General features: G+C 43.6%; 1 protein-coding gene across 2 annotated transcripts in view; it reads right to left on the bottom strand.

The window, feature by feature from the left end:
• The window catches only part of Ddah1 (dimethylarginine dimethylaminohydrolase 1), a 194559-nt gene that overhangs the window by 103827 nt on the left and 72210 nt on the right, over positions 1–18522 (bottom strand). Inside the window, exon 1 of one of the 2 annotated variants that reach the window (XM_045138412.1) lies at positions 5510–5624. The exons of the other annotated variant lie outside the window; for it this stretch is intronic. The gene's annotated coding sequence lies outside the window, so the exon portion shown is untranslated. Of the gene's footprint in view, positions 1–5509; positions 5625–18522 lie in introns of those variants that run through there. 2 annotated transcript variants of the gene reach the window in all.

Raw genomic sequence — 18522 nt, forward strand, 5'->3', positions numbered from 1 at the left:
ATAAATGCAAGCTAAATAGAAAATAATGGTACAAACTATGAAAATACAAAAATAACCTAAACAGCGGAATGAAAAGCAATTATAAAAAGTGACTTTAGTTCACAGTCATTGTTTTCCTGGAGAAAATGAAACTGGAATCATGAGCAGAACTAATATATTAAATTTGTTTGTTTTCCCTTCCTGGTTCCACTTATACATGTTATGTGGAATCACTAGGGTCCCTGGTAAGTATAAAATGACATTTTTAAAAGAGAATGTCACTGTTAGAAGCCATAGGTGTCTCCTCTAGAACTGATCTGAATATAGCCCTTGGGAAAATCCTAGAATCATTGAACCACCAGGACAAGCAATAGTTCCCTGAAAAATGACAAAAAGAAAAGGTGTCACCCTTGCCATGATCCTGATATAGCTATTTTTAACTTTCAATAAAGAGTAGTTGGTTTTCTGACTGATAGACAGCCTGTTTAAGGTCTCACTGGCCCAGGATTCACTAAAAAGGAATTCGAATAGACAGTCCCTGAGGCTGTGCAGCAAAAAATGGTTAAGTTTATCTGTTCTGAAATAACAGGTTGGTCCAAATCCTTGCTCTGACTTGCTGGCTGAATGGGCAAGTTACTTATACTGATCATATCAATTTCTTCATCTGTAGAATGTACATTAAAAACTGTTGTGATGGGGCTGGAACAATGGCTTAGTGGCTAAGTACACTTCTTACACAAGCATGAGGCCTGTGGGGGCCTAAGACCACCAGAGATCTAAACTCCAGATCCCATATAAACAGCTGAGTAAGGCCAGTAACCCCAGTTCCATAGAGGAGCGGAGACCTGGGAACCACTGGAGTCCTACAAGCATGGAGTCAGTCAGAAAGCTCAGGCTCAAAAGACTGGATGCAGAGTGATGTTCTGCTCTGGCTGTCTCAGGCAAGTGCCCTCTGCTGTGTAACTGAACTTGACATCATAGATGATCTAACAAAATAAAAGATGCATCTTTATAGGCTCAGTGGATAGAGTGCTTGCTGCATATATGTGAAGGCCTGCATTTGAACTCCCAGCACCCACATAAAAACTGGACATGGTGGTATGTGTGTGTGCCTATAATCCCAGTGCCAGGAAAGACAAGACAGGCAGATCTGTGGGGCTGGCTGCTAGCTTGTCTAGCTGAATTGATGAGCTCCAAGTTCAGTGAGAGACCTCTTTTAAAAACAAAATAAAACTAAGCAAAACAAAAACAAAACAAGATGGGGTTGGGTGTGTGGGGTTGCACGCCTTTAATCGCAGCACTCAGGAGTCTGAAGCAGGAGGATCGCTGTGAGCTCCAGGCCAGCCTGAGACTAATTCCAGGTCTGCCTGGGCTAGAACAAGACTCTACCTCAGAAAAATAAATAAATAAAAGGAAGGGGGGGCTGGAGATATGGCTTAGTGGTTAAGGCACTTGCCTGCAAAGCCAAAGAATCCAGGCTGATTCCCCAGGACCTATGTATGTTGCACAAGGTGGCACGTGTATCTGGGGTTTAACCACAACAACAAAAGGCAAGATGGAAAGTAACTGAGGTCCATCACAATGGTCTCCCTTAATGAAACAGAAAGAAAAATGCAAAGGCTCCCACCTCTTACATTCTCTGTGCAAATGTGATTTCTATTTATTTACTTGAAAGAGAGAGAGAGAAAGAGAAACGGACAGATGAGAATTAAAACTTATTATTAAAAAATATTGAACAAAAAAATATTGAACAATGAGATTTGATGAGTGTCCAAGTTACTCTGAGTGTTGGAAAGGTGAAACACCCAGAGGAATGGGAAAGCTGCCTATTTTTATACCTTGCCCTTTATTCCTCTTCCCTCCAGCTCTTTTTAAGTTGTGACCTTGAAGGGGTCAGGCATGGTAGTGCACATGACTTTAATCATAGCACTCGGAGGCAGAGGTAGGAGGTTTACTGAGTTTGAGGACACCCTGAAACTACAGAGTGAACTCCAGGTCAGCATGGACTACAGCAAGACTCTACCTCAAAAAACAACAAACAAACAAACAAACAAAAAAGTTTTGACCTCGATAATAAATTGGTAAATGTAAGTCCATAGTTTTCCCAAGTCCTGTGAGCCAGTCTAGCAAATTATCAAACACAAGTATGGGGATGTTGCAATCCTTCAACTTATGGCTGGTCATTCAGACACTAAAGAGGCCCTAGACGGGCATCTGAAGTGGGGAGGGGGTCCATCTTGAGGGACTGAGAACTGACCTTACGGGATGTGAAGTTAACTCCAGCCAGTGTCAGGCTTGAAATGAACCTCAATGTGCCCACTGGTGCCAGAGTACTGGTCAGTGTGGGGAAGGCCTGGTATAATGTTATGGGAGCTTCAGGGCAAAAACCGTGGCCTCAGAAGCAGAAAAATGTTTGATCAATGTGTAATAATGGGAAAAGGAACAGGTAAAGGGACCCAGTGACCCCAGCTGGTTTTGGGGGTACTCATAAGAACTTTAGGTTTAAATCCAAGAAGAAATGGGGTGGAGCCAAGAATAATTATGAGCCCCCAGGTGGTCTCCTGGTTCACTTTTTTTTTTTTTTTTTTTTGAGGTAGGGTCTCACTTTAGCTCAAGCTGACCTGGAAATTACTATGTAATCTCAGGCTGGCCCCGAACTCACAGCTATCCTCCTAGCTCTGCCTCCTGAGTGCTGGGATTAAAGACGTGAGTGACCACAGTGGGCATTCGTTCCTTTTTAACTAAGCAGTGACAAGCAGTATGGACACTGCTTGAAGAAAAGTTACCATCTAAAAGGGTTATGCTGCTTCCTTGAGAGCCTGTCTCCTCTAACTCTGCAATTACTTGCTTCGCCCAACACTAACTGATCTCCGCACATCTCTGGGTCTTCACAGATTTACTAGGCCCACTCCACAAGCCATTGAGAAAGCCAAGAGCAGGAGTGATGACTTGCCTGCAACAGTGCGCAGATCTGTACACAGCACAGTGCCTGGCTCGACCTGGTAGTAAGTACTCGGGTTTTATTCCTTTGTGTATGTTTCTGATTGATCGGACCTTGTCTTTTATGTATCACTCTAGCTTGCTGTTATCCCTCCTGTACCATGATGGTACACACATGTAAAGCACATAAAAATGTAATTAGAGATTTGATATGTACTCATGGTGTGACTACTTCCTTCAATTAGGTGGTCAGCAGATGTCTGGGGTTTTAAAGCATTATCTATACAATTCTATACAACCGGAACACCGGGCTCAAAACAAGGGTGTGGTGGTGCATGCCTCCTGCACTCAGCAGCTGAGGTAGGAGGACCACTGTGAGTTCAAGGGCACCCTGAGATTACATAGTGAATTCCAGGTCAGCCTGGGATAGAGTGAGTCCCTACCATGATAACCATACACACACACACACACACACACACACACACACACACACACAAAAGAAAAAAAAAACCCGAAAACAATCTGAGTATAATAGACTAACACTTGTTCATCAGTAAATTTTGGTACTACTAGAAATAATAAAGGACCTATCATAATATACTGGTAGCAAGAAAATTATAACAATTGCCCTTTATCTAAATGTCTAGAGCCCTCCAAAGAAGAAATTTTATAATGGAAACTACAAGCTTATGAAAAGTCAAATCTTTCGTTATTGATAAGTTCTTTTTTTAACCTGGATGTATTAATTTTCTGGAATCACTAGAGAATAATTAAATCAATCCAGCAAGGATAGTTTAACCAGCACAGACAGGATACTGCGAGGGAAATGTCCCTCGTTCCTATTCACCCTGCCATTAGTCAGTGGCTGCTGCGGAGCTGGACTTTCTCAGGTGCGCGCGTTCAAGCCCAGCCCCTTCAGGGTCATGCACCCAGGTGTGCTGACCGCTCCGGGATTCAGCCCCAGACCCAACATAAAAAGCCTGACTTGTGGTGGGCTTTTTCTTCTTTTTCCAGCTCCTGGGCTGTTCATCTCTCAGCATGAGGTTTTTATAGGCAAAACATTTTTTTTTTTTTTAAAGAAAGCATACATGAACTTCTTATGCTTTTTCGACCTCAGATTAGTTTGATATTTTCTTCTGGCTTCCGTCATTTCAGTTACAAATAACAAAAGTGATATAAGGATTTTCTGACAAATGCAGATGACCTGAAGTTTCATTTCTAGAAAATACTATTAACTAATAAAAATATTCTCAGTATTTTCTCTCTCCTTTTTTATTTTTTTGCTTTAAAAACATTAGTTTAACCCCCATCGATACTCACTCTCAGAGGAGCTGCACACGCACTTGGAGGGGTGCCTGTTGCAGGTGATAAGAAGATATCTGTGTATGTGTTGGCTAGGGTCTGGGGACACTGCTATCCCCTTAGGGGCTGCTAGTGTTTGATCTGGTGATTAATGACAGCAAGTCTGAGGGACATTTTCCCTTGGGCATATAAACTTCTAGGTTGACCAAATCAAACAGGAAAAAAAAAAAAAAAGAAAAAGAAAAAGAATATCATCCAAGAAAAATCTGAGAACAACCATTCAAAACGTGTGAGAAGCACTGCACTTGAAATGTACTTCAAGGCTCCTTTTTTGTAAAGGTCCCCTCAACATCCCCAAGCTCTCCTCTTTATGAAAAATCTCATTTCCAGGCACCGTAGCCTGGATGGAGTCTTTGCAATTTTTCAATTGGAACTCTTAGCTCTTTCCTATAAAAACAGTCAAAACCCTGATTTACTTTTCAACCCCCAAGTTGCTCCTTAGTCAACAGTAACATTCAACACTGCTGAACAAAGGGTTCTTGAGAGTGCCTACCACACAGGCAAGGCCTAACCTTATTAAGGGGAAAATAAGTTATTTTCACAAGGAAAAACTTATGTCTATACTCAGTTGCAAGAAGATCTATTTTCCCTCTCATGCTGAATTATGCATTAAATCAGTTCAGATTTTATTTTGGGCTGTTAATCTGTAATTTAACATAGCTGTTAAAATGAATGAATGTTTCTGTCTCTTTTATATCAAGTTGTTTGCTAGAAAAATAACCTACTCTGAAGAACATGTGAAGTATATTTTCCCCTGGGTGATTACTTACAAATGGATACATGCTGTACTCTGGGCAAAATTTACTCGTCACATTTTAACCATGTATTTGTCAACAATAAAACTCCTGATAAATAAAATTCCTGAACACAAAATAATTTCTACATCTTAGAAAAATCACAATTATTTCTTCCTTCTGCTACTTTTAATAGGTCAAGGAACTAGTGGTTCTTAACACACTTTGTGAACATTTGAAATACATGCAGAGCCTGAAATTTTCCTTTCAAAACTACATATTGTAACTCACAAAGCTACTCCAGGAAGTTCAGCTCAACATTGTGATTCACAGGGAGTGCTCATTCATTCACCAACGTCCGTTTCAGGATCCCTTTCTTAGAGGGAGCCACATTGGCTGGCTGTCAGTGAATTTTGCCCAAGGACTGCAGATGACAAACTTTCAACAACCAACCACAGTCTAGAAGGCACTTGCCGAGCCTCATCCGTCCTTACCAGAGCTGTCTGCCATCAAACGGCCATCCCAGGCTGTCTCGGGAAACACTTTCTCCACAATCTCTTCAACAGATCCCCTGTTCCAACATCAGCTTGTGTCATCGCAGAACAGCCTGACCCGGATTGAGCCCTGCTCCAAACACTAACACTCCCTGCAACTCCAGACAGAAAGAAATGGCACTTGATTTTTCCAGACTCTTGTGGGAATTCGGAGCCTGTCTGCTGAAAGGGAATCCAGGAGCTCGATGGTATTGTAGGCTCAAGCATTTCTTCATATTCTACGTGATGGCTTTTCCATTCTCGGTGTTTTATGGCACATTTCTGAGCCACGATTTAGAAAGTGAGGGGAGTTCGCTTTCTCCCTCCTCCTTCCCTCTTTTTTGGTTGTTTCATATAGTGCTATCACTGAATCGCCCCCGCCCCACACAGTTTAAGTCACTTTATACTGGTTTTCTGAACTTAAGGGACCATCATTTCTTTAGCCATTAAACCCAAATTTCTTGCCTTTGGGTTTGGCACTGCTTTGTTTTTGCCAGAGAATGACTAACCCTGTAATCTGCCCTAAGAGAGCCTGACAATGGAATTTCTGACAATGAAACACTCTAGTTAATACAAAACAATGTCTATCCTTTATATCATAATTATGCCTCCTTCTGCTACTTTTAGTAAGTTTAAAAAAAATGTGACTAGAAAGCTGGGCCTGTAATCCCAGCTACCACGAAGACCAAGGCAGGAGGATTATAAATTCAACTCCAATCCTGGCTTCACAGTGAGGTCAAGTCTAGTTTGAGGAACAAAGTGGAACCCTGTCTCAAAAAAGTGGGGCCTCAACTGGGTGTTGTGGAGCAATTCCCATACTGAAAAAATAATTCATTAGTATTTAGGGCTGGAGAGATTGTTAAAGGTGCTTGCTGGCAAATCCTGACAGCCTAGGTTCATTTCCCCAGTATCTATATAATACCAGATGTATAAAGTGGCACATGCACCTGGAGTTCGTTTGTAATGGCAAGGGTCCCTGATGCACCCATGTGCTTTATTTTTAAGCTCTCTCTTCCTTCTTGCAAATAGAAAACTTACAATTAAAAAAAAAAATAACTTGTTTTTGGCAATTTTTTATGGGGAGGGTGATAACTGGCATGCCAGGGTCTCCAGCCACTGCCATCGCACTCCAGAGGAGTGTGCCATCTTGCATGCATGTGCAACCTCACCCACCTGTACCACCTTGTGCGTCTGGCTTACATGGGATCTGGAGAGTCAAACATTGGTCCTTAGGCTTCACAGGCAAGCACCTTAACTGCTAAGCCATCTCTCCAGCCCCAAATTAACTAATTTTTAATGTGTTTCAAGAAAATCTTTAAACTCTAAAATTATGGAATTTTCCTTTACGTTGTAGGTACTGTAATTTACAAATGAACCTTACCAGGGAAATTCATATCAATACTACAACTTACAAGTTACATCTCATCCTTCATCTTTAGCCTTTCTTTTGTGTGTCTGTGGGTTTGCATATGTATGGGGACCAAAGGACTACCTTGGGAACCTTCTGTCCACTGTTTTTCTTCCTCCTCCTCCTCCTCTTCTTCTTCCTCTTCCTCTTCCACCTTTTCTTCTTCTTCTTCTTCTTCTTCTTCTTCTTCTTCTTCTTCTTCTTCTTCTTCTTCTTCTTCTTCTTCCTCTTCCTCTTCCTCTCCTTCTCCTCCTCCTCCTCCTCCTCCTCTCCTTCTCCTTCTCCTTCTCCTTCTCCTTCTCCCTCTTCTTCTTCGACAAGGTTTATCACTGGCCTGGAGGTCACTGATTAGGCTAGACTGGTTGTCCAGCAAGCACCAGGGATCTGTCTGTCCCCCCTCCCCACTACTGGGGTTATACTTGTGCAGCACCAAGCCCAGTGTTTATTTATTTTTTTTTAAGAAAACCCCAATTCTTTTTTTTTAAATTTATTTATTTACCTGCAAGCTGAGAGAGAGTCAGAGAGAGAAAGGACACCCCAGTGCCTTCAGCCACTGCAGAGGAGCCCCAAGTACATGCACCACTGTGCAGCTGGCTTAAGTGGGTCCTGGGGAATCAAACCTGGGTCCTTAGGCTTTGCAGACAAGCATCTTAACTGCTGAGCCATCTCTCCAGCTGCGCCTTTTTTTTAAAAATGAGGGTTCGGAGGATCAAACTCAGGTCCTCATGCTTGTGAGGCAGATACTCCTCCAACTGAGCCATCCTCCTGGCTTCCTCTTCCTCCCTCTCTTGACAAGAAAGAGTCTGTTCCTTTTGTCATGACCACTGCTGAGCTAATGAAGCTTTTCCTTTTCTCTGAGAAGCCAGATTATTCTTATTTTTTAAAATTTTGTTTTGGTTATTTTTATTTATTTATTTGAGAGCGACAGACAGAGAGAAGGAGGGAGGGAGGGAGAGAGAGAGAGAATGGGCGCTCCAGGGCCTCCAGCCACTGCAAACGAACTCCAGACGTGTGCGCCCCCTTGTACATCTGGATAATGTGGGTCCTGGGGAATCGAGCTTCGAACCGGGGTCCTCAGGCTTCACAGGCAAGTGCTTAACCGCTAAGCCATCTCTCCAGCCCCAGGTTATTTTTTTTAACATTTTGTTTATATATTTTAGGGGGGGCAGATAGAGAGAAAGAGAATGGTGTACCAGGGCCTCCAACTGCTGCAAACGAACTCCAGATGCATGTACCACCTTGTGCATTTGGCTTATGTGGGTCTTGGGGATTCAAACTGGGGCCCTTTGGTTTTTCAGGCAAGTGCCTTAACCGCTAAGCTATCACTCCAGCCCAGAGGCCAGATTCTTTATCAATTCTAATTGACACTTCACATCATTCCCAGAGTAAATACACTAGCAATTCTCAGTTTAATTACACAGTCCAAACGGACACAATCCCATTTAGTCTACCATCTAACATAACAAAGATTACCGAAAAGAGATAAGGTTTAAGCTGCATCTGTGGTAACAGAGGGAAAGTCAAACACCTGAGGAACAGATCCTGTTTATCCCCATACTAAAAGTGACTGCCAAAATTCGGCACCTGGTTGTGAACAGGGCGTGCATCATGCAGTTGTTGGTACAGACATGGAGCTACTGCCTTTCAACAAACACAGGTGTCCGGAAGCTTGAGTGTAAACAGGGTCACTCCTTATTTTCCTGCAATCTTGGTGTAAAGTCTTAAAAAATAATGCTGTGGGTCGACAGCAGCTGGACTGAACCCAAGGCAACGTCCCTTCCCCGCACCATAATTGGCCTTGCCTAGATCTTACGTCTCCAGAAGGTGGCCCTGCTTTGTACTGAACAACGCAGCTTGGGGTCGTGACTAGGGACAGAAGTCTTCGGAGAAGGTAGGGTCGTCCCTATGAAAGACAAAGCCTCCAAGAAAGCAGGGACATCAGAACCTAAGCGTCACAACATTTTGTTTCTCTGTGAGAAGGAAGGCCAAGGTTCGAGGCTTCTCCATGTCCCCCCATCCCAGGGCCCTCTGATGATGGGGGAATGGCCTCACCATTCCCCCAGACATCTTGGTTGGAGCATGAAGGAAAACCAAACGCTTATGTTGCCAACTTAAAACAAACAGGGCTTGGTTGCAAGTAGTTAACAGCGTGTTGATATTCGACTGACAGTTTGTGAAAAGCTAAGAACTGGCATTTATCCCAGAGTCCTTTGGTGCCAGGGCTACTGTGATCCCTCGTTTGAATCCTGTAACTACCTGGGGCAGTGTGCCCCAAAAAGGGCCTAAGTGGTCACACCTTGAAGAATAATCCACAACTTGGGAGTAGCCAGGCTTGTCTGACTCCAGCCCACAGTCTATCTTGAAAATTCCTACTTATATTGTCTCCATGAGGCAGTTATGAAATAAAACTTTCCTTGGGAAAGTAAGGAATCAAGAAGAGACACTTATTTCATCATTAGATCCAAATTCTACTATTTAAAACACATCTTAGTGTGTGTGTATGTGGGGGGGCAGAGGGGGGGTTGTTGCTGGGCCGCATGCGAGGTAAGTGTTCAGCCAAGGAGTCACATTCCTAGTTCCCAAATATCTTGTTTTTTAAGTTAAGACACATCATACTCAGCTCTGTTTTAAAATTTATATTCCAGATTATCATCCAAATGAAACACTAATAAGTGAGGATAAGTGATGGAAAACACACAATGTGAAGGCATCACCAATTTTTTTTTAAAAAAAGAAGAAGAAGAACTACTTAGCATTTAAAAATATTCACAGCCAGGCATGGTGGTGCATGTCTTCAATCCCAGCACTCAGGAGGCAGAGGTAGGAAGATCGCTGTGAGTTCGAGGCCATCCTGAGACTACAGAGTGAGTTCTAGGTCAGCCTGGGTTAGAGTGAGACCCTGCCTCAATAAAAACTAAAATAAATAAATAAATACATACACTATTTCTTAAGCTTTATTTTTTTTTCCAAACTTGACAGACAGAAATTATGTTTGTGGCATATACCATGTTTTAGAATATGTTATAGAATGGCTATATCAAGTTAATTAATATATACATGACCTCACATACTTACATTTATTTGTGGCAAGTACACTTCAAATCTCCTCTCAGCAATTTTGACAAGTACACCATATTCTGACTAACTACTAATATGTATAAAGAACCAACCGCTGAAAAATTACCTCCTTAGAATAGTTTATTTTTTGACATTAAAAAACCTACTATATCAAAGATTTAAAACAGTATGCTGTTACAAAGATCTTTCTAAGTTTCTTTGTAAATGAAGATAAAAAGGATGACGAGACCTTATTTAAGAAAAAGTAAAGGAAATCCTCGTTTGAAAACAAGAGGAACAAACACAAATCTGACCATTGCCTTGTGTTTTTTCCCCTCGCTGCATGTAAACTTGCTTGCTGCCCCCAATGAAGCCTCTAGGTAAAGTTTTAACTACTAATTTAGGAAAGAGGAGACACTTTTCAGATTTAATACATTTTACCCCGTCTACAGACCCTGCAGAATAAAACCTTAGTGTGCTTGAAAAAAAAAGAATCTCTTAGCAACTGAGCATGGAGTAGGCCAACGGCAGTGATTCATGGATTTAGCCTGAGTGTGCAGGAATGCCTGCCAAGTGGTCTGAATAAACTCGCATTGCTAGACACTGTGGTAAAACGTACCCTGACCTCTTTAAAACTCTATCAGGGCGGAAAGTTAAACTAGCAGCCTTCCAGCAACTCGTTGGCATCTGGAAATATGCTTGGATTATAAATATCGTGCTTTTATAGCCACTGATAGAATTTCTTAGATGATCATTTACACCTAATTAGACAGACAACGGCTGCCACTAATCGGAGATTTCCACAGGGGACATCTCTGTGTTTGTAAGCACTAAACATCATGGTTGTGTGTTCAATTTAAATCTGAAAGGAGGCTTTTTGAAACCTGCAGCTGAAAGAACTAATTGTTAGGGTTTTTTTTTTTTTTTTTCATAATTTTGACCCAAGGACTTTGTAAGATTGTGCTAAATAATTATTTGTACATTTAACATTGATAAATATTATGTGAGGTATGTGACTCCTATGTTAGGTTTACATAAAGTTCAAGAGGTGAACAATTTTGCCTACGTACACATGACTTGTCTCTAACATCCTTTTTAAGGGCAAATATTATTTCTCCTACTTTAGAATGGGAGAACTAGCCACATGGAATTTTAAGTCATTAGCTGGAACTCATCACTTTTCTAAAGTAGGCTGGGATTTATAATCTGAATTTTTCTGGTTTAAAATGGGATATTCGAGTCACTGCATTTCATCCTTTCTTGCAATTTCAACAGCTACAACAAAAAATAATTCATGAAACCTAATCCATCTTTTTCAGTATTAGACAAAGACATACTTCCTAATTTCTTTTGCCCTTGACAAATGCATGCTCCAAAGAGGAGTTTTCCCTGTGAAAAGGCTCTGCTTCAGGCCACTTGATTTCATCTCCTCTGTCTACCCCCTCCCACCTTTTGCTTTCTTTCCTTTTTCTTGCCATTGGTAATAAAATATTTTAAAAAAATAAAGATAAGCTAAAAGGTTACATCTTCCCAAAAGATAACCTTTGTATTTTTTGGGGGGGGGGTATTTGTTTTCAAACTGTTCTCCAGGTCTATACACAATCCTACATAATTTCAGAAGCTGGAGAGATGCTCAGTGGTTAAGATGCTTGCCTGTAAGGGTTCGAATCCCCAGTACCTATGTAAAGCCAGATGCACTAAGTGGAACAAGTGTCTGGAGTTTGTTTGCAGCAGCTGGAGGCCCTGGCGTACCCATTCTCTCTGTCTGTCTCTCTGCTTTGCAAATAAATAAATAAAATATATTAAAAAATATTTTTTCTGGGTGTGGTGGCGCATGCCTTTAATTTCAGCACTTGGGAGGCACAGGAAGGAGGACTGCCATGAGTTCAAGGCCACCCTAAGACTACATAGTGAATTCCAAATTAGATTGGGCTAGAGTGAGACCCTACCTCAAAAACAACAACAACAATAATAATAATAATTTAAAATTTGTGTTTCCCCTTTTAATATATTGTCAGCCATTCTGTTATTTATTTATTTAACAGAGAGACAGAAAGAGGGAGGTAGAGGGAGAGAATGGGCATGCCAGGGCCTCAAGCCACTGCAAACGAACTCCAGATGCGTGCGTCCCCTTGCGCATCTGGCTAACATGGGTCCTGGGGAATTGAACCTGGGCCCTTTGGCTTTGCAAGCAAATGCCTTAACCACTAAGCAATTCTTCCAGCCCTTTTTTTGTTTATTTTATTTTATTTTGCAAGCAGAGAGAGACAGAGAAAAGAGACAGACAGAGACAAATTGAGAATAAGTGCACCAAGGCCTCTAGCCGCTGCAAACACACTCCAGATGCACGTGCCACTTTGTGCATCTGGCTTTACCTGCATACTGGGGAATTGAGCGCAGACCTTCAGGTTTCGCAATCAAGTGCCTTTAAACACTGGGCTATCTGTCCAGCCCCCTCCTTGCGTTGTGAAATGAAGCACACTAAACACACGTGCTAAAAAGATGGCAGTTCTTCCATGATCGCCTAAGTGAACAAACAGAATGCAACAGCTCCTGGAAGAGAACTGACGAGTACTAATGAGTGAGGCCCTTCAGTTCAGTTTTATTTTTAAATATTTAACTAATTTATTTACTTGTGTGTGTGTGTGTGAGAGAGAGAGAGCGAGAGAGAGAGAGAGAGAATAACCAGGTGTGCACTAGGACCTCTAACCACTCCAAGCAAAGTCCAGATGCAGGCACCACCTTGTGCAATCTGGCTTTATGTGGGTACTAGGGAATTGAACCCAGGTCTTCCGGCTTTGCAGACAAGTGCCTTAACCACCGAGCCAGCTCTCCAGCCCTCAGTTTAGTTTCTCTATGTGCTTCCCTGTTGGCAATTCTGTTTCCGCTAGGAGTGGAAGCAATGAATGTGCCTGTTACATTGGATGATCCCGTCCAAGCAGAAAAGTGGAGAGGACCAGGGGTCTTGCCAGCAAGCAGCTGCAAACACCAGTAGCGTGGTGGTTTGAGTTCAAAACGCTCCCCATAGCCTCATGCGCTTGAGGTGAAGCCTGGGACTTAATCCCCAGTTGCTGGAGCCTTGCTGGAGGAGGTGGGTTGCCAGGGGTGGCTCTTGAGGTATTAGTCCAGCCCTACTGAGTGTCCAGAGCTAACTCACACTTGCTGCTTCCTCCCAGCTGATGTGACTGGGCCTGTTCTCCTCTCCATGATGCAACTTCCCCTTGAAACACTGAACCAAAATAAACCCTTAGCTTCCTTCCACAAGCTATTTCTGGTGGGTGTTTTAGCTCAGCAATGAGAAGGTAACTGCTAGAAGTAAAAAATAAAAGCAGCCTCATGGGCTGTGGAAGAGGACACGCGGTCCTCGTGCAGCTGACAGTCTAAGCCGCCTTTGAGCCTCCCTCTGCTCCCCTCTATGCCCACAGTCACTGCTGGTCCTGACTCGAGCACTTCTGTTGTGAACTCCTGCAGATGCCCTTAAACAGCTTCTCAGAGTCGGGTGTTTTGACCTACCGATCCAAAGTAGAGATCTTTTCACAGAACACGGTCTGATCACACCACAGTCCAAATGCAACAACTTCCGTTACTTCATCCTTAAACACGGCCATGGCCTGCACAGTCTAACGTCCCAGGTTTTCTCCTGTGACGTTCTGGTCACATCGGATGTTTAACTATTCTGTTAAACCTCTCTTCTTCACGTGCTGATGACAACAGCCTTTGCCTTTCTCCACCTCACCTCCCACAGATAGTTCTCGACCCAGCTCAAGCATGGTCTCCTCGACGAAGGACTACTGAGTCTCACAGCACGTATTTGGTTCCTTGCTCCCAAAACAGGTGGCATGTACTGTAGAATAGTGTCTAATGCTGTGAAGATCGCTTCTGGTGTGGTAATCTTGGAGAACAAGCACCACCAAGGACCAAGAGCTCTGGTGATGGGAGCGGGAGGGGGGCAGGGAGGCCCTGTGCCAGAGCAGAGTCCCCATGAAAGGGGTCCTTGCCGCTGAGGACGGCATCGCTCATCCATGGGCTGAGGTGATGTCATGAGAGCCAGCTCTACCCAAGCACATTTTCCACAAGCCCAGTGACTAACTTGGCAGGGACCTACAGCAACCACTCTTGGTCTTTTTTGCCCACAAGTTATCGCAACATCACAGAATTCACCGTAGGACATGTGAAATCATTTGGGCACTGTCGTCCATGAATAATAAACCATTCGAGGGAAAAGTCTGAGAAAAAGTAATGAGTTGTGATGAACTGAATGAATTAAAGATGCATCTTGAATCACTGAAGTTGGTAGCTTCGAGGAAGGCAGAAGAAAAGGAAACCTAGAAATTAGGTCAAGGAAGGTAACGAAAAGAATTCCTACCAGAACCACAACAGACCCACCTAACAAAGCATGACGTCCAGGGACGGGGGACTGACGCCTTAGTCCTTACCACGCATGGCGGGCCTTGTCCACTGGCCTCGCTACGTTGCAGGGGCTTATTTGTCAGCCAGGGTTGTCTTTCATTCCTGGGTCCCCAAACCTTAGCAAACATGGTCAATTCCACGTACATCTTTCTGGCTCCTGAAGCCAGGACAGCATGCAGGGAATTCTACCGGGTCTTAAATGAAACGACCGTGAAAGAGACGTGGGCAGCTCCCACGAGGGGCCCTGATGACAGGTGCGGAGCCCTCTGCAGGCGGAGGTGGCGTCTCACTGGCGTGCTGAAGGTCTCCGGGGACCGCTGTCACAGCGCTGGTCACACCAGCTTCTGCTCGGAAAAGCGGGAATCCTAAGAAACCACAGAAATATCATCGGACACTTCAGCCTTGGCCCTGTGGAAGTTAATCAAGGGGGGCAGCAGGGAAGACATCAGGGTGCCCAGCACCCCTGAATGAGGAACTTTCTACACTCTTATCATTAGGGCTTCTTTCAGAAAGATCCCACCACTGCAGAGTGTGCCCCGGGCACCCTAAGAGAGAAAGAGGACTGCTCTGGGGTGTGCGCATGTGGAGGCCAGAGGCCAAAGACAGGTGTCTTCCCCAGTTACTCTCCACCTTATTTTTGGTTTTTGCTTTATTTCCTTTTGAGGCAGGAACTCCTACTGAACTTAGAGCCCACTGATTAGGCTCAACTAGCACCCCGGGCATTCTCTGGCTCTTGGGTGGCAGGCGTGTGCCACCGCACTTACCCTTTACACACATAAACACAGCAAGCACTTTATTCACCGAGCCACTTCCCCAGCCCTGATTCTTTTCTTTTTTAATTCCTGCATGCCCCAAGTTCTAGGCATAGGACCACTGGCAGGAAATTGTTTCTTTTTTTTTTTTTTAATTTTTTATTTATTTATTTGAGAGCGACAGACACAGAGAGAAAGACAGATAGAGGGAGAGAGAGAGAATGGGCGCGCCAGGGCTTCCAGCCTCTGCAAACGAACTCCAGACGCGTGCGCCCCCTTGTGCATCTGGCTAACGTGGGACCTGGGGAACCGAGCCTCGAACCGGGGTCCTTAGGCTTCACAGGCAAGCGCTTAACCGCTAAGCCATCTCTCCAGCCCAGGAAATTGTTTCTTAAAATTTAAAACATTTGAAAAAAACTAAGCCTGAGATAGATACATTTGCTATAAATTATCATCATAGTTCAACGTAACCTGACAACAAGAATTCGCTGAGGGCCAGGTTCACCGTGCCGTGCTAGATGCTCTAGCGGTAACTGCCAGGCGCTGCGGAGAGCGGGGCCATGACCAGTCTGTGGTCGGAGCACAGGACTTCACCTCGCTCACAGGCCTCCTCCCCTTAGTCCCTCATTGCACAGCAAAATGAGCCCTGCACCATGGTGCTGGAAAGAAGTGACCAGAGTGCTCAGCACTGAACCGTCTCTATCACACCTTCCAAGGCTCAGGGTGAAGAGGTGGAGGAAAGAATGTAAGAGCCAAAGGAAGGGTAGGACTCCTTACAATGTGCTCCTCCAGACACAAAATGGCCTGGATATCCCAGACCTCACAGCACCTGACACTACCTACACAAGACCATCATAATAGGAGGAAAAGATGATGACATCAAAATAAAAGAGAGACTGATTGAGATGGGGAGGGGATATGATGGACAGTGGAGTTTCAAAGGGGAAAGTGGGGGGGGGGAGGGAGGGCATTACCATAGGATATTTTTTATATTCATGGAAGTTGTAAAGAAAAATTTGAAGCCGGGCGTGGTGGCGTACGCCTTTAATCCCAGCCCTCGGGAGGCAGAGATAGGCGGATCACCGTGAGTTCGAGGCCACCCTGAGACTGCATAGTGAATTCCAGGTCAGCCTGGGCTAGAGTGAGACCCTACCTCAAAAAAAAAAAAAAAAAAAAAAAAAAAAAAAAGAAAAGAAAGAAAAAGAAAAAAGAAAAATTTGAAAAAAACTAAAAATATAAAAAATAAAAAAAATTGAGCCCTGACCTCAGACAAGACCAGCTCCCGTGATTGCTATTTCTCCATCATTTCTGTCATGAACTTGGCCTTATTCGTTCCTTACCTAAAAACTCCTCCCTGCTCCTGTACTTCCAGTAGGTGTGGCATAACGCAAAAATTCCCTCTTGCCTCCATCAACTCTCACCTCTTTCTGCCCTCAACAAGATAAGACGATCTCCTTTCTCTTCATCCTCACGAAAGTACAGTACCTGGTTCCTAGGCAACAGTGAAACTTCTTAAGAAGAGTGTAACTGGGCTGGAGAGATGACTTAGTGGTTAAGCGCTTGCCTGTGAAGCCTAAGGACCCCGGTTCGAGGCTCGGTTCCCCAGGTCCCACGTTAGCCAGATGCACAAGGGGGCGCACGCGTCTGGAGTTCGTTTGCAGAGGCTGGAAGCCCTGGTGCGCCCATTCTCTCCCTCTCCCTCTTTCTCTCTGTGTCTGTCGCTCTCAAATAAATAAATAAATAAATTTAAAAAAAAAAAAAGAAGAGTGTAACTATATATATAATATTTTGATAGTAGGTTATTCTGTTGATGTGTTCTAGGACCCATAATATAACTAGGGTAGCCAGGCATGGTGGCTCATGCCTTTAATCCCAGCACTCAGGAGGCAGAGGTAGGAAGGATCGCCATGAGTTCAAAGCCACCCTGAGATTGCACAGCTAGAGTGAGACTCTACCTCAAAAAATTATATATATATATATATACATATATATATATATATATAGTAAATGTGAAACAAATCCATCACTGTGAATACACTGGTACAAAAAAGGAAGATCAGGCATGGGGGGTACAGGCTTGCCGCCACTCTAGTACTTGGGAGGCTGAGACAGGAGGACTAAGCAGAAGTTCAAAGCCAATGTGGCCACATATGATACACCGTCAAAATAAAACAGCCCCTAGTTCACTAGGAAGATAGCTTAGCAGTTAAGGGTGATTGCAACGCCTATAGGCCCAAGGTTTGAGTCCCCCATGCCCAAAGAAAGCCAGACGCACAAAGTGGTACATGAATCTGTAGATTGTTTGCTGAGGCAAGAGACTCTGGTGCAAACATTCTCTCTCTCTTTCTCTGCTTTCAAATAAATAAATGAGAATAAAAAGTCTTTCATGTATTTAATCATATAATAGAACTTATCAGCTCGCTATGACCTTATTTAGTTCTAAGGACTTTTCATACAATCAGGGTTGCATATACTTTGAATATTTGAATGGAATCTCTGCTTACCAGGGGCAAAGGAAATGTACTTACAGTTTTACCATATAAGGACACTGGGTCCCAGTCCTGTGAACCTGTGCCTTTGCACTTTTTTTTTTTTTTTTCAGCTGCTGATATACTTAATGCAGAGCCGAAATTGAGCTTTGGACGTTTGGATTCCTGCATGTTGTGATAATCAGCTGGGGTTTGGAAATGCCTTCGCAAATCGAATGCTCTGGCACTTTAACAAAGCTTCTGAAAAAACAATTTAACATCTGGAATGGAGTATTTCGTGGAAGTCCAAGACCAACAGAGCACAGAACATTTCTTTCAGTAACAGTTAAAATGTGGCATTTCCCTCTCCTTCATCAAACAAATGGGTTGCTTTGATAAGGAACTGGAGGTCGTTCATAAGTAAACTGCGCCACAGAAAGAAGATGTGGGAAACAGGCTCTCGGGATCGTTATCCCTGACTGTCTTTCCCAATCTGCTCCATCTCTCCCCAACTCAACGCTGAAAAAAGAAACAAGTTATCAAAACACTGTCTTGGGACAACCTGCTCAGGAGCCCTTCCAGCTGGGAGCTTTTCCGTTTTACATTCATTTTCCATGTTATTTTCGTAAAATGAGTCGTTCCCGACTTTAAACACACACACGCATTCATGCAGCCTTTTTCACTCAACCTTTTGAGCGATGCTGAATGGGGATGGCGCGCTGCTCTTTCCTGTCTTCCTGCACGCTCTGGTGCATGGTGAGGGGCGGGAAGGCTTATACATCACCCCTCAACCATCACCAGGTCCCAGTAATGTTCCATAACATAACACAGATTAAGAGAAAGGCGTTAACAACACACTGATCTCATCCATGTTTGCCG

This window comes from Jaculus jaculus, chromosome 19 (assembly GCF_020740685.1).
Source record: "Jaculus jaculus isolate mJacJac1 chromosome 19, mJacJac1.mat.Y.cur, whole genome shotgun sequence".
Lineage (NCBI taxonomy): Eukaryota > Metazoa > Chordata > Mammalia > Rodentia > Dipodidae > Jaculus > Jaculus jaculus.